The 21,837-nt window shown below is 40.4% G+C and overlaps 1 long non-coding RNA gene across 1 annotated transcript; it reads right to left on the minus strand.

Annotated features, from left to right (window-relative positions):
* Positions 1-20,676: 20,676 nt before the first annotated feature.
* Positions 20,677-21,513, minus strand: LOC149154235 (uncharacterized). The gene is made up of 2 exons (XR_016263166.1): positions 21,103-21,513; positions 20,677-20,905 (listed from the first exon to the last, which is right to left on the minus strand). It is a non-coding gene; the product is annotated as an uncharacterized LOC149154235 (long non-coding RNA).
* Positions 21,514-21,837: the final 324 nt, after the last annotated feature.

A 21,837-nucleotide genomic window follows, 5' to 3' on the forward strand; every position in this document is an offset into this window, starting at 1 on the left:
GGAAAATTCGCAAATACATGTAGTAGTTCCAACAGACAGTAGTGAAGTCGGGAAGCAGTTCTGATGAAGCAGATCAATGAGTTCGTTGAGCATATTTGGGCGTAAAGATTTTTACAGTAGTTTTGTAATAGCAAAATCAATGTCAAGTGGAAGAGAAAAGCACACAGGGAGACTTCTAAAATTTCTCAAAGGGCTTTCCATATCTAGTTTTCGGGAGGAGATCTGAGATTTCCAATTGCAATAGGCCATAGCATTTTTTCCCGGTCAGCTAGTGCGAGCTTCAGAAGCAGCAGATTGTGAGTCAGATTCCAAAGAAAGACTTCCGAAAGGTTGAGCGAGTTGCCCAGTTGAGGTAGCAAGAAGAGTGAATACTAGAGCAGGGACATCCGGAGGCAAAAAGGAGCAGATCTGCGAATTCCTCTAGGAGTGCGAGTAGCAGGCAGAAGGTCGAGCAGGAAGGAGGAGGAGATTTCCAATTTTATTCTCAAGTTTATTTGAGTATTGTAGATTTTGCAGATTGCCAGAGGAGGTCATACGAATTAGACAACATGTAGATCTGGGCAACAGATCAACTTCCAGTTTTCGAAGACAGGTGCCGAAGGCAATGCGAGTTGCAAAGCAAAGAAGGATCCCAGACAAGGACCAAGATACAAAGGAGATAGTGAGGCACCAGATCCAGAATGAGGAGAAGCTTGATACCTATATATATCAAGTTGGGCAGGGTCCAGTGCAGATGCAACAAGGAGATCAATTAGATCAGTTCCAAATGTTGTTGCAAGACCAACACCTTTGCTACAGGGGCCCATAGTATCATAGTGTAATGTTCTTATTTCTGGTGTTCCTCACGACAAGGTTAGGATGGACTTTTAGGGCTGGGACAGACAAGTCAAAGGTACAGATTCACTTCATCAGCAAGCCCAGGGGCTTCTGGAGGTGTTTCATGGGGTTTTGAGGAACTTTTATGAGGTCCAATGGCATTCGCTTGGTATATTCCATCATCTGCACAGTTTGCTTTTCGTTCCATTGCATTCCGACAACTTTCAAAAAACTGAGTTATTAATGGGCCTGACTCAATTAATTATGCTTCAGGTGGCATTTCAGGTGGAATACTTGGTACGACACCTTACTGTAATAGCTCGTTGGAACCGGAACGAGAAGATCTAGAGGATGGGATGGATAGAAGTGATTTTCAGAGGGTTGAGGAGGCATGGTGACCAATTTACCATTTTCCCACATTAAAAATAATACTTTAATTAAGGGAAATGTGCTCAATGGTTAAAATAATAATAAAATAGGAGCTTCTAAAGGGGTCCATCAGATCTATAAAAAGAGGAGGAGGAAGCCATTAGAAGACATCTTGGATTTGATATTTCTTCTTGTATGAGAGGTTGGGAACCCGGTTCTCTACTTCCTTGGTAGCCCCAAGACGGAAACCCTCGGGTGATTTAGTAAGATTGGGCGAGTACCCATCTCCCCTTGGTGAATTCATCCAGAATTCACAGGAGAGCTTAGCAGTGGCAGTTCAATTCAATTTTGGTGGAGGGCCCGTGCAGCATTGGAGCAGATCCTTGAGGCCAGTTCTATCTCAACTATATCAGTTATTTTGTTATTTTAGCATGTAAAACCCCAATTATATATTATAATAAAAGCTAAGATTAATTCTGCTCATTGTTTGATTTAATTGCATGCATTCTCTAGTTCTATTTTTGTTAAAATTGGTAACTAGAGCCAATCTCCATGTGGGTCATCTTATTTATGGCAGCTGATATTTTTCTTGGATCCCTCTCATCGAGAGGTGTAGGATTGATCTAAAGATCATCCGATTCCGACAAGTATTCATGGAGATATGAATTTATTTGTGTTATGGGACAATTCATCAAGGTCGGCCAGCAACCAAATTGCCCCCACTTGTGCTCAATGTTTTAGTATAAATAGAGGTGCCTTGAAGGTCATTTGTACACACACTTCTTGTGATCTCTTCCTCTCCACTTGTCTTGGGTTTTGGTGGGAGGAGAGATCCTAAGAAGACAATGTTGCCCTAATGGAGAAGATGCCCTAAAACGCAGTAATGAAGATGATGCCCTAAAACGCAGTCATGGAGAGGATGCCCTAGCTCAACGATGTCATGGAGAAGGCATGCCCTAGATCTGAACGCTGCCATGAGAAGGAAGAGTCTTGGACGTGCCATCGTCGCAGTCAAGAGGGGTAGTAAAAGTGTAAGCCCTCAACGCAGCCAAGAAAAGGGTCTTCTGTCTAAGGGAGTTTCAACACTATCCAAGGAGCCCTAGAGGAAGCCCTAGCCGCAGAAATTAGGAGGATGTTTGCAGCCCTATGGACGTTGTTAAGAGGGATATGCCATGCCCTCATCCACTATGCTAAAAGAATCAAGGACGCAGTCAAAGGAGGTCTTAACTTGTAAAAGACTTTGCTGTCATGAGGAAGCCCTACTGCCTAAACTGCTGATCTAAATCAAGGCAGCCCTAAACGCTGTCTTTAAAAGATGTTCTAGCCGCAGTAGGAGGAGAGTCCTAGCAGCCATTAAGGGAGAGGTATAGCTGTTGTGAAAGGAAGGTCTGATCGCAGTCATAGGAGGCCTATTTCAGCAGTCAAAAGAACCTCAACCACAGCAAGAAAGAGACTGATCAACGTGTACATTTGAGAGCTGTTTCAGGGGTCAAATTAAAGGGCTGAACTGCTTGCTGGTAGGAGGTTTGAGTGAGCTCTTGCTGGAAGGATATCAGCCACTCTATAGGTTGTCATAATCAAGTTCTAAGGACTGTTGTATGCCACTTGAATGCCACTGTAATAAGAAGTGAGCATAGACATAGTTCAGTCATTGTTTAGGGCTTGAAGGCTACTCTGAATTGTAAAGGAAATGATATTTCCTTGGAGATCAATTGCAGTCAAATCTGGGCAGATTTTAAGGACTGTTAGGAGACTGCACCTTGGACCTGTTAAAGGAGTCTAGCTACTCTGCTAGGTTGTAAGCCATAGCAAGCAGCTAAGACTGGTGAGTGCAATGGCATGATGGATGCAGCATGATGGGTGCAGCTCAGTGATGGGAGCAGCACTGTGATGAGAGCAGCTCAGTGATTGAGTGCAGCACAGTGACAAGTGCAGCATGATGATAAGGTGCAGCATGGTAATGAGGTCCAGCATGATGATTGAGTGCAACACAGTGAGGTGCAGCACAGTGAGGAGCAGCATGGTGATGGAGTCACCTTGGATCAGTGGAAGCAGTATGCCTTCTACTCAGCTCAGATCAGCTACCTCATATGCTATCTTCTTAGAGAAGATCTCTGCTCTTATTTAGATAAGTCAATATGTTGACTTCTGATGTATATGTACTATCTCTCTCTGCTGAATTATTAAAGAACATATAAGAAGAATTGATCAAGGGCTTCCCCACATTGGGGATTGTCCTTGGCTAGCGCCACATCTTGTGTCCTCTTGTCTTGGCTTGTCTTCTGCGATTTATGTTTATGTTCTAACTACAGTTTACTTTAATGCTGATGTGATTGCTAATCTGGAAAAGATATTGAGCTAACTATGAAAATTGAAATAAATTGCTCTAAGCATTGAACATACCTAAATTTAACAATTTTACATGGCAATCTTCTGCAAATTTAATGGTAATTTTATAGAGAAATTTTGGTTGAATTAGTATTCTGCAAAATCTGCAAAATATCCCGTTTGGGATATTACACATAGTAGCAGGTTCAGCGTTAGCAGGTGCAATCAAGTATTCAGATGACAACTGCATAGCTAGTTGCAGTCATTACTCGAGAGACAGTTGTAAAACTGGTTGTAGTGACATAGGCAGTGCGAATTGCCCCATCGCAGGATGCAGGTGCAATTCCAACCAGAAGATTCCTAGCGCAGAACTACACAGTCCAGATTCCAGTACAGGAGGACAGCACGAGATGCCAAAGAGGGAGATGAAATATTTCCCATAGGGAGAACAAGACTGAGAGGGAGTCTAGCTTCAGAGGGAGTAGCCCTATCGAAGCTAGTTCGGGATTTGGGGAGATTAGACTCATTATTGCAGCAGTTGCAACAACAGTGCAGAGATAGCAGCAGAGTAGTAGCAACGGAATGTTAAATTTGGCAACTACGGCCAAACTTCACCTTGGACAGCTCATATGAGGCAGCTAATATTTTTATTGGATTCCTCTCTCCGAGAGGTGTAGGATTGATCTAAAGATCATCCCATTCTGACATGTACAAATGGAATTATGAATTTATTTTGATTATGGACAAATTGTCAAGGTTGGCCAGCAAACTAATGTAGGCTCAGAAGCCCAACAGTCACGTCTATTCATCCTCAACGTTTGCATATAAATACAAGGTGCCTCCTCCTCATTTGGACACTTCACTCACTCACAATCTTCTCTCTCCTTCATTGATTGGGTACGAATTTTAGAGGCAGCTCTCCACACGTGCGAAGAAGGCAAGGGTTTTCTGTTCCAGTCGTTGACCAGCGTTGACCGAAATTGCAAGAGGCTGATTTGACTTGCATTGACCAGGCTTGACCTGTTTTGAGTGCAGTTTTGGGTGGAGGATTTCTATTTGGGCAGGCCACAGTTCTAGGCACAAAATCCGAGGCAATTTGACCTCTATTTGACCAGCGTTGATTGTGCTAGGCTTGTTGCTGCGTTGACTTTTGTTGACTAGGTTTGACTGGATATTTCAGATTGTTTTGGGCTGATTTGACTAGCTGTTGGAGGCCAAGTTGACCGAGTTTGACCAAGATATTTTGGAGGTCAAAATCTGCCCTGTTGACCAGCGTTCACTTTCTGGTTAGGGCTTTCTATTATTGTTGTTTGACAGGTCAGATTTCACTTTGATTGGGCAAGTGAATATTGTATAATGTACTCTCTCTCTCTCTGCTGAACTTTTGAAGAATAATAAAAAGAATTGATCAAGGGTTTCCCCACATGGGGTTTGTCCCTCGCTGGTGCCATATCTTGTGTCCTCTTGTCTTGGTTTGTCTTCTACTGTTATTGTTTATGTTCTATTTGCATTTTACTATCATGTTGATGTGATTGCTAAACTGGATATTGATATTGTGCTTATAAGAAAATTGAAGTAAAATTGCTCTTTAAGCATAGAACATACCATTGTTATCCTAAAATTAACATGGTATCAGAGTTAAGGTGAAGACAAAGCCCAAGCAAGAGTGAAAAGAGCAATCACTGAGATTTGTTGGACAAGAACAAGATTCAATGGCCTCTACATCTTACTTCAAACCTAATGACAAGCTAAATGATAAGTCTGATTATCATGCATGGAAAATGTCTCTTCATTTGACATTAGAAGAGCAAGATGTTATATTATGTGCAGGGAAATATTTCGGAACCTCCTTCAACTGCACCGGTTGCTGGTAAGACAAAGTACAAGAAGGGTCAAGTCAAAGCCAAGAAGATCATCAGGGATTCTATTCATAAGCATTTAGTTGCTTACATCTTCGATTTGAACACATCAACGGAGATATATGACAAGTTGGTTGGCATGTTCAAATCTAGCAATGCAAACGAAATTCTTTTCCTCAGGAACAAGCTGAAGGATATAAAGAAGGGTTGAAGTGAAGACATTCAATCCTACTTCATGAGGATTACTGAGATCAAAAATGATCTTCTTTCGATTGGAGAAGCTATTGCTGATAGGGAGCTTACTCTCATTGCCCTTGGAGGACTCCCTCGTGAATGGCACGTGTTCAACACCACTATTCTTAACAACGACAGGATTCCAAGTTTTGAAGAATTGTTGACTAGATGTTCTCAAGAAGAAACAAGGATGATGGAACTAGATATGCCTTCAAATAGGAATGATCCTACTGCATTCTCTGCTCATGCTAAAAAGAAGAACAATGCAAGTTCAAAGACATAATGTCAAGGAAGGCCGAGTTTCAAAAATGGAAGGAAGGGAAGATGCTTCATTTGCAACAAGTTTGGCCACTATGCTAGGGAGTGTCCTAATAGAAGGGATACACCTCATGATGATGACAACCACAACAACAACAATTTCAGGGGCAACAACAATCAAAGGAATGGCAGATTCAACAACCGAGGAAAAAGGAATGCTCCCGCTCCTCATCAAGGAAATGGTCGCCCTCCCAAGAGATCAAGAAACACCAGGTATGATGAATCTAATGTTGTTGATAACAAGCAAAAAGAATTTTATCTTATATCTGCCCTCTCCACTGCATCTCCTCCGGACACTTTGGGAAATTGGTTGATTGATAGTGGTGCCTCAAGGCACTTCACTGGGTATAAGGAAGCTCTTTCAAATCTGATTGAAAAGGATACAAATTTGGAAATTATCCTTGGAGACAATGCCACCTATCCCGTGAAGGGAGTTGGGAATGTTACTCTTCAATTGAATCAAGGTAACACCATTCATCTACAAGAAGTACTATATGTACCCGATCTAAAGAAGAACTTGGTATCTACCCGATGTGAGGAAGATGGTGACAGGTATGCCCAAATTTAAAGTAGAACATGAAGGTGTTTGTTAGGGGTGTGCCGAAGGAAAGCATACAAGGGGACCATTCCCCTCAAGTGATAGCAAGACTACCAACATATTGCAATTGGAACATTCTAATCTATCTGGTATAATGCCTATGAACTCATTGGGAGGATATTTATATTATGCTATCCTTATGGATGATTTCTATCGCAAGGCTTGGATATATTTCTTGAAGAAGAAGGATGAAGTATTCTCATGGTTCTATTCTTTCAAAGCTTTGGTCGAAAATCAAACCAGGAAGAAGATCAAAATATTGAGGACCAATAATGGAACCGAATATGAATCAAATGAGTTAAATAATTATTGTAGTGAAGTTGGCATTAAGAGGGAGACTACTACGCATATACTCCTGAGCAAAATGGTGTTGTGAAAGGAAGAACCATTCTATCATAGAAGCCACTCGTGCCATGCTTCATGATCAAAACCTTCCGAAGTTCTTATGGCCCGAAGTTGAAAACATTGTCATGTATGTTCAAAATAGATGCCCTCATCAAGCATTGGACTCCAAAACTCCCGAAGAAGTTTTCACCGATAAGAAACCTGATGTTTCTCACTTTAGAATTTTTGGTAGTCCCGTATATTTTCATGTGCCAAAAGAAAAGAGAAGCAAATTGGATGCTTCTGGGAAGAAAGGAACATTTGTGGGCTACAGTGAAACTTCTAAGGCATATAGAATCTATGTGCTTGGTCAAAGAAAAATGGAGATAAGTCATGATGTCACCTTTGATGAGGATGCTGCCCTTGGGAAGATTAGTAACCTTCCTCTTCCAAGGAAGGACAAAGAAGCAGATTCAAGAAAGCAGGGAGAACCGTAGGATGAGCCGATGCCCGATGTTGAAGGACCAATGGATCCCATTGATCCACCCCCTCATGAGCCCTCCTCCTCAAAAAGGAGACCCTCATGGCTTAGGGAGACTCTCGAAGATGCCGAGAGACATGTTGCACCTAGGGGGACATTTCATGAAAGCAAGAAGCCGAATAGGTACCAAGGGTACTTAACTGCAATGAGCACCATTGTTCAATCTGAGCCTTGCACATTTGAAGAAGTTGCAAAGCACCAAGTTTGGAAGGAAAAGAAAAATCCGTTGTCACCTCGAAATGGCTATACACAATCAAGCATAGAGCTGATGGAAGTGCTGAAAAGTCAAAGCCAAGTTTGTTGCTCGAGGCTTCTCTCAAAAGGAAGGTGTGGACTATGATGAGATATTTGCACCAGTCACCTGATATACCACCATCTGTTCGATTATAGCCCTTGCTGCCTCGTAAGGATGGAACCTACACCAAATAGATGTCAAGACTGCCTTCTTGCATGGTTCACTTAAAGAGGAAGTCTATGTAGAACAATTTGAGGGGTTCGAAGTTCAAGATTGTCAAACACATGTATGTAGGTTGAAGAAAGCCCTCTATGGGTTGAAGCAAGCACCTCGGGCTTGGTATGAGAGGGTCAATAGCTATCTATTGAAGCTGGGATTTACCAGAAGTGACGCTGATCTGAACCTTTATTTTAAGGTTGAGAATGATAGACCTCTCATCTTGGTACTCTATGTGGACGATCTCTTTCTGACAGGTGCAAACCCTCTTATTCATCAATGTAAGAGGGAGTTGGCTTCTGAATTCAAGATGAAGGACCTAGGAATGATGCATTACTTCCTAGGGTTGGAAGTCTGGCAAAAGCCAAGTGAGATTTTCCTTTCTCAAGGAAAATATATTGTGAAGATACTTGAAAGATTTGGGATGGTGGACTGCAAGTCCGTGACTACTCCGATGGAACTTAACTTCAAGAAGTTATGCGGAAGTGTTGTTGGGCCCGATTTGGGAAATCCTTCTGAGTATCGTCAACTCGTGGGGGCCCTGATGTTCTTGGTGAACTCTCGTCCGAACATATGTTTTGCAGTGAATACATTGAGTCAGTTTATGGTCGAGCCTCATCACATACATTGGATTGTTGCCAAGAATCTCTTGAGATATCTCTGGGGCACAATCACTTATGGACTGAGATACATTGCCAGGAAATGTGAGGCTCCATGGTTACTCTGATGCAGACTAGGCTGGCAATGTGGTGGATCGTAAAAGCACATCTGGATGTTGCTTCTCTCTAGGTTCTGCTTCAATATCATGGATGAGCAGGAAGCAGAAGTCGGTTGCCTTAAGCACCGCTGAGGCTGAATACATTGTTCCTAGTATGGCCTCCTGTGACGCTGTTTGGTCGAGGAAGCTCTTTAGTGAGCTGTTTGAACATGTGTTGGATACCACCATGATCTTCTGCAACAACTAGAGTGGGATTCGTCTTTCTGAGAATCCCATGTTTCATGACTGCTCCAAGCATATTGATATCAAGTACCACTTTATCTGGGATATGGTACAACGGGGAGCAATAAGGCTCCAACACATCGGGACTGATGATCAAGTTGCCAATATTCTTACGAAGCCACTGGGGAAAGTCAAACTCTTAACCTTCCATGAACAACTTGGAGTCGTGGAGAGACCCTCTTATGAGGGTTCCATCTGAGATGGATGTTGAGCTCTAGGAGCTTGGTGTACTTCTTGGAGCGATGAGCAACCATAGGGTGAGTGGTTCACCTTCCCCTAATGGTGCGCAATGTACAAGTGAGTGGTTCACCTTCCCCTGTGATACCCCATGTTGAGATATGCATAGGATGAGTGGTTCACCTTCTCCTATGGCATATGAGCAGGATGAGTGGTTCACCTTCTCCTGTCGGCACATCCTACCCATGCAGTCTGGGACTCATGGGAAGTACCTCTCATCTGGCCAATGAGTAGGGAAATGAGGATAGGGACCATAGTACTATCGATGGACACATCGTGTACTACCATACTCCCTATGCTAGGATGTCTGATATTGATCTGGGATCAATGGAAACTGACTTCGGGTCAGTTAAGAGTGGTATGACACACTCTCTATTATTGGAGACTAACTTCGGGTCAGTGGAGAATGGTATGATACATTCTCGATCATTTCTTCTTTCTTCATGGTTCAGCAGAGCAGAGACAGGGATGGTACAGATTGTTAGATAGTTTGGCAAGTGAAGTTCTCCCTAGTTGAGAGGGAGTGTTAAATTTGGCAACTAAGGCCAAACTTCACCTTGGACAGCTCATATGAGGCAGTTGATATTTTTATTGGATTCCTCTCTCTGAGAGGTGTAGGATTGATCTAAAGATCATCCCATTCTGACATGTACAAATGGAATTATGAATTTATTTTGATTATGGACAAATTGTCAAGGTCAGCCAACATATTAATGTAGGCTCAGAAGCCCAACAGTCGCATCTATTCATCCTCAACGTTTGCTTATAAATACAAGGTGCCTCCTCCTCATTTGGACACTTCACTCACTCACAATCTTCTCTCTCCTTCATTGACTGGGTACGAATTTCAAAGGCAGCCCTCCACACGTGCGAAGAAGGGAAGGATTTTATGTTCCAGCCGTTGACCAGCGTTGACCGAAATTGCAGAAGGCTGATTTGACTTGCATTGACCAACATTGACCTGTTTTGGGTGCGGTTTTGGGTGGAGGATTTCTGTTTGGGCAGGCCGCAGTTTTGGGCACAAAATTCGAGGTTGTTTGACTAGCATTGACTGTGCTAAGGCTTGTTGTTGCGTTGACTTTTGTTGACCAAGTTTGACTAGATATTTTTGGACTGTGTTTGGGCTGATTTGACTAGTTGTTGGAGGTTGAGTTGACTGAGTTTGACCAAGCTGTTTTGGAGGCCAAAATATGCCCTGTTGACCAATGTTGTTGTTACTGCTATTTGACTAGTCAAATTTCACTTTGATTGGGCAAGTGAATATTGTATATTGTACTCTCTCTCTCTCTGTGCTGAACTTTTGAAGAATTGATCAAGGGTTCCCCACATTGGGGTTTGTCCCTGGCTGGTGCCATATCTTGTGTCCTCTTGTCTTGGCTTGTCTTCTACTATTATTGTTTATGTTCTATCTGCATTTTACTATCCTGTTGATGTGATTGCTAAACTTGATATTGATATTGGGCTTATAAGAAAATTGAAGTAAAATTGCTCTTAAGCATAGAACATACCAACCATTGTTATCCTAAAATTAACACAACAGTATGAGTAGATCAGAGTTCAAAGTTGCAGAGATTTGAGCAGGGTCCAAGGAGGATAGCATCAGACAGATATTTCCTCATGGATCAATACCCTTGCTACAGGGGCCCACAGTATTCAATAGCAAATGGATCAGTGTTGAGGATGGGGCAGTCAGATCTTGAGAGACAATTACAATGCTAGTTGCAATTAGATGTTGAGGGTACAAAGCAATTGCAGTGCAGATAGTTACTCTGTGGACAGTGCAGAGGCTAGTAACAGTCAGAAACTCAAGACGCAGTTGCAGAGCCACTCTAGTGGCACAGTTGATTCAAAGATGTGTTCTCAGTTGCAGTAGCAGCAGCAACATGAGATCAGTTGCAACGCAAAGCATAGTTGGAACCAATACAAAATGTATAGTGGAGTGTCAGCAGCAGCGCAAAAACAGGGTGGTTCAGCTCAGAGTAGCAAATGAATCAGAGTTGCACAGTGGCTTAGTGGGCAGTGGCATGCTCTCACAGTTGTCAGACATCAGCAACGCCTATGGGAGATGTTATGAGATCGTCTAGAACACCTTCCTCACTAAGAGGGAGTGTTAGTTTTTTATGGTTGAGTAGCATTGGACAAGTGTTCTAGTCTTGACTTTGGTCAGAGAGGCTTAGAAACACAAGAACTCCAAAACCTAGAAAAAGTTTCAGGAGAAATCACCTAGAGATGGCTCAATTAAGTTAATAAGTCAGTGATAAAATTTTTCCCAAGTCTAACTTAGGAGAGGTGATTAATTAACAAGAATTAATTGACAAAGGTGATATTTCTTTAGAAACTAACATGGATCAATTTAGAGATGATCTTAGTCATTGATGAGGATTTAATCATGGCCGTTGGTGAGCCAACGAGAAATTATAAGAGGAGGTCGATGGGGTTGGAGCAAGACATTCAGTGATCAAGGTAGGTTGAATTTCTCAGAGAGCAGAGTTCAGCCAGAGAAGAATTCGAGCCAGTGATCGAGTGGCAATGACTGAGGGAGCAACGCAGTGACTAAGGGAGTAGCAAAGTCATATCCAGCAGAGCAGCAGTAGTTGGGAGGTTGAGTTACTTTTGTAGAGAGGTCGAGCAGCCATTGCGAGCAGCGAGAAACCCCAGTTCAAAGTGTCGAAAAGTGATCGCTTCAGTGGCAGGAGGCTAGGAGATCAACCGGAAGGCAGAGTGAGTTACTTCCAAGGCTAGAGGGAGCCAAGACAACTTATCCAGAGCTAGCTCGCAAGCAGTGTGAATTATTTGGGCCAAGTAGTGCGCATATCTGGCCAGTGCGAGCAGGGCCAAAGAGGCCGAGTTTGGTTGCAAAAGGGAGGAATTTCCTCCAAATAATTTTGGCAATATATTTTGCTGGAGGATAGTCAGATTGGCATCCAAATTTGCACTCAAAAATTTTACTGTTGCATTATAATAAAAAAACCCTCATCTGTTGCACCGATTTTCCCACATTGGGTTTTTCTGGGGACATTTGTCCAAAAATAACAATGTCATATTTCTATGTGTGTGCTCTATATTTCTCAGTTTCCGGCATTTTATTTTCCGCGACGTTTTTATTGTGAAGAAATTGCAGTGTGATTAATTTGTTGTTTTGTCGTAACAAAATAAAATGCATAATTAATCCAGTTAGAAGAATTAATTCCAATTGTTGCATTTCAAGGGAATTTTCACACCTGATGGGTGGGAGTTGATTCAGAGCCCATGTGAGGATGGTCTCCCATTGAGAGACTGGGAGAGCTTGTTGCACCAGAAGAAGCCCTAACGCTGGAAAGGAGAAGGCCTTATTTGACAATTGGAGACCCATGGAGACCACTTTAAGGGCCCCAGCTGGATCTTAGGACCCCACAAGAGATATTGAGGTGGATTTGAGGGCCATCTCTCAAAAAAAATTGGATCAACTACGCATCTACACACAGTTTGACACCTCATCGAGTCATCACTCGTTTGCATGGCATTTGGAGCCTAAATTAGGCATGATGCCAGTAATTAATGAGGCTACAGTTCACACTTGAGGGCAAATTAGGCACATTTTTTTGTTAGCTAATGGGTTGGCTTGTAACCCAAGTACATTTAAGAATCAAACTTGTTTTTAGGCGCTTTATAAGCTAAATTAGGAGACCTAATCCTCATATAAATAGAGGATAGGCTCATTTCATCTCTCATCATCGCTTGTGACTAATTCGGCTTTCCTCAAGAATTTGTCCTAGCAGAATTTGTTACTTGCATCTTGTGGAGATGTGATCTATGAAGGAATTTTTCTTATGGAGCTATTCTTTGGTATTGGAGAAATCATTTTTGAGCAATAAAGGATTGATTCATGCATTTTATCTTCTAAGTGTACCTTGTATTTAATAAATCTCTATATTTTGTGGCTAACGTATGGAATCGTTAATTATCTAGGGTTTCAATTGTGCAAGTTATTGTTGAAAATATTTCTATGGAATCTTGGCAATAGCAATGCATGCATTACCCACTTATAGAATGTGAATGACAATGCCATGGGTGAATCTTTCAACTAGCTTTCCCCATTGACTTTGCTCCCTCACAAAAGTGATAGATAGGGTTTGAAACCTAGGGTTTCATAACTCCCTTACTCCTTGCTAGGGTTTAGTATTTCTCTTAAGTTAGGAATAATTCCCTTACTCCTTGTTAGGGTTTAGCATTTCTCCTAAGTTAGGAATCCCATAGACTCCATTAAGGAGGTCAAGGCACTAACCTTGGTCACATTAGTTATCACCTTGAAAACTCACATAAAACTTCACTTCTCTCCCCCTAACCTAATTCCGACCTCTTAAGGAAAGTTGCTAGCTAGAGTTAGTGCATAAATTTCAGCTAAAGTAGAGAGTGTTGCCTTGTAGAGGGATTCAACACTTGGTTGTGAGATATTTTCCTCAAAATCAACCTTTTCCCATGGCTAGTTTCTCCATTTTATGGCTGAGGTTCTTTTCCCTTGGTAAAGTGTGCCCTAGAAAGGCCATAGTTTGCCCTAGGCATCAACTTGAGGCTTATTGAAGGCTTCTTGTGCCATAGATTAGAAGCATACATCTATTGAAATAATTTTATTGGCCTTGTGACCCTAGATGATCCTATTAACATTGATTATTCATTAACCGTAGGTCACATTGTGCCCCAACTAGGCCACTTGGAGAACTCGAATTGCCCTAATTGTGGTAGTTGAGCTTTGTTCCTAAGAGAAGCATCCATCCTTAGCCTATCTTGTCACCTCTATCCTTAGTACTTGATAAATCCTTTAGGTGACCTAACATAGGGGAGCCTCCCTTGTGGCGAATGTCCACTAAAGTACAGGAGGTAGTGGCTATGGTGACACTAGGCCACACCTCATATTGTTGTCCCTTGGTCTAGATCTTGCCTTGTGAGTTACCCTCACAAGACCTGCTAGATTTTGAGGCAACAAAGCTAATTCTAATAATATTGGGATCCACATTATTATTATTATTATCCAATTTTAAGGTCACGGCCAAGCCAAACACCAAATTGTTGTATGAGACCCCCTTGTTTGTGGGACAAGGGACCCACCTCTGCGCAGTGATTTGACTGCTAAGTCTACGAAGACATACATACTCTACCCCACTCTGGTTTTAAACATGTGACCTCTTAGGAGGAAATACAAGCTCTTAACCATTAGGCCCAAACATGCATTGTGCAATGCCCACAAGTCTTATGTGGGAAGACTCAGTTGCCTGGGCTTTGTCAAATCAATAATATCTACATATAATCTCTTTGGAAGTTAAACAATGAATTCCAATTCTTTGAATGGTGTCAAATTCTTTTCTCTCTTAGAGATGCTTGTTTGTAAGTGCACAAGGAAACATGGGTGAAAGAGTAATAAACAATGCAAAGGAAGTTTGTTATGAATCCTAGTGATTATGGCACAATAAACACCTTTCATGGATCATGACGAAGTGCATATGGTGTTGCAATAAACATACAACATCTTAGGTGGCTTGGCTTACCTAAAAAAATAAGGAAAGCCTTGTTTTTCTCGTCTACTTTACGAAGTTAAGTGTCCTATTCCACAAACCATTATTAGATTTAGCATGGTAGTAAATCAATAATTAAAACAAATCCATTGTTGCACACTTTTAGCACTCAAAATGTCCATATTTATGACTTTCCATACTCTTCATTTCATTTATCAACTACATTGGCATATGTAAGTGTCTGTCATAAACTTGATCCATCTTTGGATCTAAGGGGTTCACTCACTTCACTAAAGGCCTCCCCGATAAAAATATCCATGTGTAAGCTCTTTCAATCATTATAGCTAATCCACAAACCCACAAGATATCAAGCTATCAGTTGGACCCTTTGCATGAATCTTAGATGTCCTCCCTTCTCTTCTAGATCATTCAAATATCATGTCGTAGTTGAATTTAGTCCTTGACAATCTAGTTTATCTCTACTCATTTAAAGATGATTTGTTGTGCTAACCAAAGACTCCTACAAGCTTAGTGACTTTACCAAGCACATGGTTACCCAAGGCAATCCATTAATTTATACATTGCTTGCAAGCTTCCTAAACAAAATTCAACTATCTAAATGTGTGATTGGCATTATGCTTAGTTTATAACCATTAAAGGAGTTACTCAAATAAACCAATCCCCTCTTTAACCATTGAAGGTATATTTCCTTACCCAAACCATTTGCGTATAAATGCATTAATGAAGCCTATAAGAAGAGGTGGAAAGTAAAACAAATGATATCTTCTTCTTGCAATCTAAATTTATCTAAATTGTATATAAATCACCCTAAAGAGGTTGTGTTTCTGCAAATGCAACATAACAATCCAAGCTAAGTCACTTGACATGGAGACACACGACACGCAGGGCATGAAAATTCAAGTGTCTGACACGGGCACGTTGACCCCCCGGAACTGGACACGTTATATATTTTATTATTATTATTATTATATATATATATATATATATATATAATAAATTAATACTAAATAGATATTCTTACACGAATTCTCATTCATGATACAAATCCAAACATAGATCTAGATTCTACATTGTAAATTTAAAATTTGTCTAAAACAAATGATATCCTCTTCTTGCAATCTAAATTTATCTAAATTGTATATAAATCACCCTAAAGAGGTTGTGTTTCTACAAATGCAACATAACAATCCAAGCTAAGTCACTTGACATGAGGACACGGGACATGCAAAACATGAAAATTCGAGTCTCTGACACGGGCACATTGACCCCCCAGAACAGGACACATTATATCTATATCTATATATATATATATATACACTAAATATATATTTCTTACACAAATTCTCATTCATGATACAAATTTGTAAGTTTTACAAAGTAACATTATGCATACAAATAGAATTGTGACAAAGTCATCAATGATCCAATAGGAGAAAGACAAGAAACTGCAGTTTTCTCATTAAGTCATCAAAATCAAAATGTGTTACATAGTTAGTAGCAATGCCATTGGCAAATAGAAATACAAAACAACTACAAGCCTCAAGGTAGTAGGTAGCTCATGACTCATGAGTCATCAATCATCATCATCAAAATCAACATCATAGTCATGGTCACCATTGCTCTCCTTTGCTACATCCTCCTCCTTTGTATCCAATGTCATCTCTACATTTGCTAGTGTGGAGGATGACCCCTCAACATTTATCACAATCATCAAAAGTGACAGGCTCTAGCACTGGGTCATTAAGATCCAAGTTGGCCAATGCCAACTCAACACTGTTGTCCAAACCCATATCATCAGGAAAGACATCCCACATCTTTGTCTTTCCCTTCAACCACTCATCCCTCTGCTTGTAAATAAGACGAAGGTTGGTGTGCACATACACCATTGTCTCTGCCCTAGACTGCTCAACCCTGCTCTTCTTGACACTATACAAATTCCCATATGTGCTCCAATTCCTCTCACAACAAGAGGATGAAGTCACCTGAGAGAGGAGCCTCATGGCTAATTGTTGTAGAGGAGGGCTTGTTGCCCCATGAGTTGCCCACCAAGAATAGGGCTTCTTAGCCCCCCTGTCTCTAATCACATCATAGCCTGCAAATCGCCCAGTGCCAGTGGAAAACTCTGCAAAGGCATCCTCCACCTCATCAAGGGATGCTCTATCCTGAAAAATCCGCCTCAATGCATCCTTCCTCCCCTGTGAAATTTCACCATCCATGTGAGGAGGGAATCTGCGGGAAGGTCCACCATTCAGCCACTCATGGTTGTAGTATTTTGGGTTCAATGAGTGAGCCAAACAATGCAAAGGTGTGTAATTATTGTCCCATCTACTGACAATAATATCTTGTATGGTGGTGAAGAAGGCCTCTGATGATGTCTCATACTCGAGGCACTCACTCTGTAAAATAATGGTCCTCACGAACTCAATCATGGAATCCCATCCCTCATAAACCTCTCCTAGGATGGGTTGGTCTATATCTGCAAATCATAGCAAAGTAATGATAGGGTCCATGATCTTAATAGTGAGATCTACCCTCTCCCACCAAGCATCATCTAACATTGTGTCCTTCACTCTTTTTGAGGCTGCTTGATTTGTCTTTCTCCAAAAAGACCAAAACTCTGAAATAACCATGGCCCCAAGAGTGGTCTTGACCTCCCTTAAACTCTTTAATGTGATGAATGAAGAGGCAAACCATGTATTTGCAATCTTCAACAATTATAGATGGGTGTCCTCCAGGACACGCTCCTGGACACGCTGGACATGCTCCAGGACACTTTGGGCACGCTCCAGGACACGTTGGACACGAGAATCAGACACGTGTCCTAGAGAATCGTGTTCAATTCATGGGATTCAAGACACGAGGGGGGAGGGAGGACGAATCTGGTTTCTTAGAATCCAAGTAACCTTGCTTTATTGAGGAATAGGAGTCCTTTTACTTCTCTATTTGCTTTATGTAAATGGATGTTTTGTTCCAAGAACAAACACTACATTTTGCAAGGTGTGTAGTCAATAGTCAAAACAAAACTAACACCATGCATCTTTACTGCTTGGATCTCCTTATTTCTGACTTGTTCCCTACTTGCCATTCTCTCTGATATCATGTTAAATGAGCAATTATCTTAGTAATATATTTATGAGATTGCATTAATGGTTATGCACAAGCAATAATCCTAGTTTAACAATACATACGCTGACAATCAATGATGGAAGCACTTCGTAGTAATTGGCTTAGCAAATACTTATGTAATATAACCAAAGAAATCCATTGGTTGCATTGCATGTTATATATGCTTTGGTTACTATGCATTTAAGTATGGATACTTTTACTACTCCATGCACGTATTGGTATGCCAATGCAAATACCATGCACAACTCATCCATAAAATAAAACACCACAATCAAGATATCCCCGTAAGCAAATGCACTTTAGTAAGGTCATTGCAAGAAAGAATATTTTAGAATCACCACACCATCAAGCCAAAAAGCAATCGAAGGAGACTTGAAGATTATCAAACAAAGCTAACCATTCTATTAAACTCAAAGTAGAGATAAAGCAACAATTGAACATAACCATTCAAGCACAATTCAAGACATTGATGATCAAAACAAGTGCATTCAATGATTGGGCAAGCTTTATTAAGAGTTAAAAGGGTGAGATGCACTGTCATTGTTTACCTTTGGGTACTTTGGGAGTGAGTATAGATAGCATAATGCACATAAAGTAACACTACACAGAGACGCTTTAAGCACTTGCAATACTCTTCTACATCTCATTGTCATTCAATCACAAATAATCAATGACTAAAGGCAAGGACTGAACCAACCATTGATCATTCAACCATCAGTGGCAATTTTCATGAAAGAGGCAAGATCAATTAAGCAAACCAATGTTGACCTAACTAATATTATGGCCGAAACCAATCACTTCAAGGAACATGCACCCAAACCCAAGGAGCAACTAAAGAAGATCAACACAAATAAAACTTATACAACTTGCTCATAACCAAGGCAAGTTCAACAAGGATACATATCAAACACCAATGAAATAATGTAAGAACCCAAAGACATGCTTAGCAAACAAGAGAACCGTTACATCCTTGGTGGCAAAACATTATTCAATTACATAACCAACCTCACCTAAAGAAAACCGAGATGTACGGGGCAACAACAAGGGTCATTCCAATCATCAATTAAAAGAGTTTAGTGAATCAATAAGACCCAAGGAGCAACCAACACCCACGAAGAACCATCCATGCAAAGCAAAATAATCAAAAAGTTCATTCACCATCAACAAGCAAATAGTGAGTCAAAGACATTTAAAAAAAGACATCAAGATCACAGTAAGTACCATCAATTAATCATTCAAGAAGGCACCCCTAACACTTCAAGTGATAGAGTCAATCAAGCAAACCAGTTAAAGAAATTGAAATGCTCCGAGAGCACTAATCACCTCAAAAGCTTAAGTCAAAAGTATAACATAATGTGATCGACAAGAATCTATAAGCTATGGGACCACAAATTACTCTAAACAGCCACAACTCCTAAAATGTGCTTAGTAGCTACAATCTAGAAGCCCCACTACAAGCGTGTGGGATGAGCACATATGAGAAAGGGAATGTTAATGGAGAAAACTTGTGTGGAAGAGACAAAGTTAGCTAATAAGAGCAAATGGCTGTCTGACCCAACTCTTCCATTTCAAATGCCAAGTAAAAGTAAGGCACATCATAGGGTAAATGAGGAATGACAAGGCTGCAACTCTATAGCAAAAAGAAAATGCTACACAGCTTGAAAGCAGTATTTTTTCATATCTTTTACAGTAATAGACCATAGTAAACTGTAAAATAGACAGTCTCGACCAACTCTATAGGAAAGTTCAATGTAGCAGCAAAGGTGCTTATAAAGATAGAATAAGCATTATTTACTGGGAGTAAGCACATTAGTGAGAAGCATGCCTGTTGCTGATGTGCATGCCATCGTATAAAAGTGGCTTACCACGGATGACATATGTTATTTGGTCAGGGAGACAGATAAATTAGGGAAATATTATTATATCATCCATAAGACAGGACCTTTTCTCAAAGGGTTTTCTAATCCCCTTTCACTACTTTGGTTGTGATGTTCTAACTATGATAAATTTGCCGAATTTTGATGAGAACAATCTGGATTCAACATTTCTCTTATGCCCAATGAAGGACTCTGCTAGAATGGAATCTGGATTCAGCTAGTGCATGCCCTTGATCATACAAACATGAAATTAATTTGGACAGTTCATCAACTAATAGAGCCCATGCCAATGAATACTCTAGAACACGGTGCAGCTTGATTACCCTATATACTGAGATTTCAGTATATCTCTATTCTATGTTTGGTGGAACAAATTTAATATGCTTCTGAGATGTTATGCAGCTTTCAAGATTGTGAACTGTTCTTGTTAGAACAGGTGCTCAATAAGTAGTATTTCTTGTTGAATCTACCAAATAGCTATAATATTCTTAGATAATTGCAATCAACAAATAAGCCAAAGAGTATAAAATGCATCCAATAGCAGCTTTTGAAAAGGGTACAATTAATATACGCAAAATTTTCTGAGCTGGCTATCCAAACAGGTTTAACCCACAATCAACAGAATAATATAGTATGCTTCACATGCAACTTAAATTTTCACAGAGGAAATCTAACAGTGATCCCGCCCTTATTTTCACTAAAAACTGTTATGAAACACATCTAGAAAGCTTTGGCTTATTAACATAGCATTGCTTCCCCACGTAAAGGGAATGACACAGATCCCATCAATTTCTTTTAACAAACTAGCAGCTCTAACCTTTGAGCGATGTTATAAGAAAGTGATCTACAATTCGTAGGTAAAGCCTATCCATAGCATCAATGAAAACTCCCAAAAAGACAAAATCCCATTTCTGCAACATCAGTCAGAATGGGAATCACTGTGGTAAGACTCTGAATCCGATTCTGAATAGTCATCATCAGAATCCAGAAAGAACTCCTGATGCCAAACGCAGAAAAAAGACCACACACAAACAACAAGTCTTCCGAGCTGTCTGTACGGAAGACAGCAGAGAAGCCTTAACACACGATCACTGCTAAGACGCTCTGGATTACATGATAGCGACTGGCATGCGCTTGCAGACCACGTTGCGACCGATACTATTATAGGGGTGTTGAAAACCATTTTACCTCCAGCACAGCAGTTTCACCAAATAATAAAATTGTAGAAACCCTTCAAACAATAATGTTTTTCAATATCCCATGCAATTGAATCAGAATTCCTTTCCGAAAGAACTCGCTATACTGAAGTCAACCTTTCTGCAAATTTTGATTGGACCTAGTTATAGAATTTACAGTAGATCTCGATCGAACCCACTTCATGAAATCAATGTGTCAGCTTCGGAAAATCAAACTTTTCTTTAAAATGGAACTGAGATCATTAAATTAAACCTACCTATTTCTGGGGAGATCTATTTCATTCATTCATGTCCAAAGGCAAAGCAACATACTCTCACCTGAAACGATTTGTTTGTGGAGGCAGTGTTCCTTTTGGTGAAAGTTGGATTTAATCCATTCAGAGTCATTATGCCAAATAGGCCGGACCCCTTCTGTGCTATAAATTCTTGTTAAAATTTGGCACGGCCCAATTACGCTATCCTTGAACAATTTCCACATAATGGTGCCTCGGCCTGAGCCAAGGCGAAAAACCTGGCAAGTACCCTGGGTTGAGCACGTGTTCGTCGGTCAATTCACATCGAATTCTCCAAAGAATGCACCAACGCATCTGACCTATTCAATGTCTGTTGCCTACTCCCCAAGTCAAGTCACGGTTGCGTAGCAAGTATAAAATAAATTCGTAATTGCCGGTGGGGGATGGGATCGAATCGAATAGAAAGTCAAGTTTGATAGGTAATTTTGCGCTATAGAAGTTTTTTTAAGGGGTTTTTTAGGATGTTAAATTTATATATACAATCTATATATACAGTGAAAAATTTAATTTAAAGAACACAAATCAAGATTTCACCTCAAATTTTTCCACTAGATTCTAGGACTGGAAAGTCCAAAAAGTCCACTAAAGACAACTCCATTTTCAAATTAAGGTTAAAATTGGCTCATAAAACTTAATATTTAAAATATTTTATTAAAACTTAAAAAAAACAAACATAAAATCTCAGATCAGGGTGTGAAATAGTTGGAGGTTTGTTTGGATTTGATTAATATGACAGAGCATTTATTGGTTCGGGACAATG

The sequence above is a fragment of the Pinus tabuliformis genome, chromosome 9 (assembly GCF_031772625.1).
Source record: "Pinus tabuliformis cultivar Carrire ecotype Pingquan chromosome 9, CPIR1, whole genome shotgun sequence".
Taxonomy (NCBI): Eukaryota; Viridiplantae; Streptophyta; class Pinopsida; order Pinales; family Pinaceae; genus Pinus; species Pinus tabuliformis.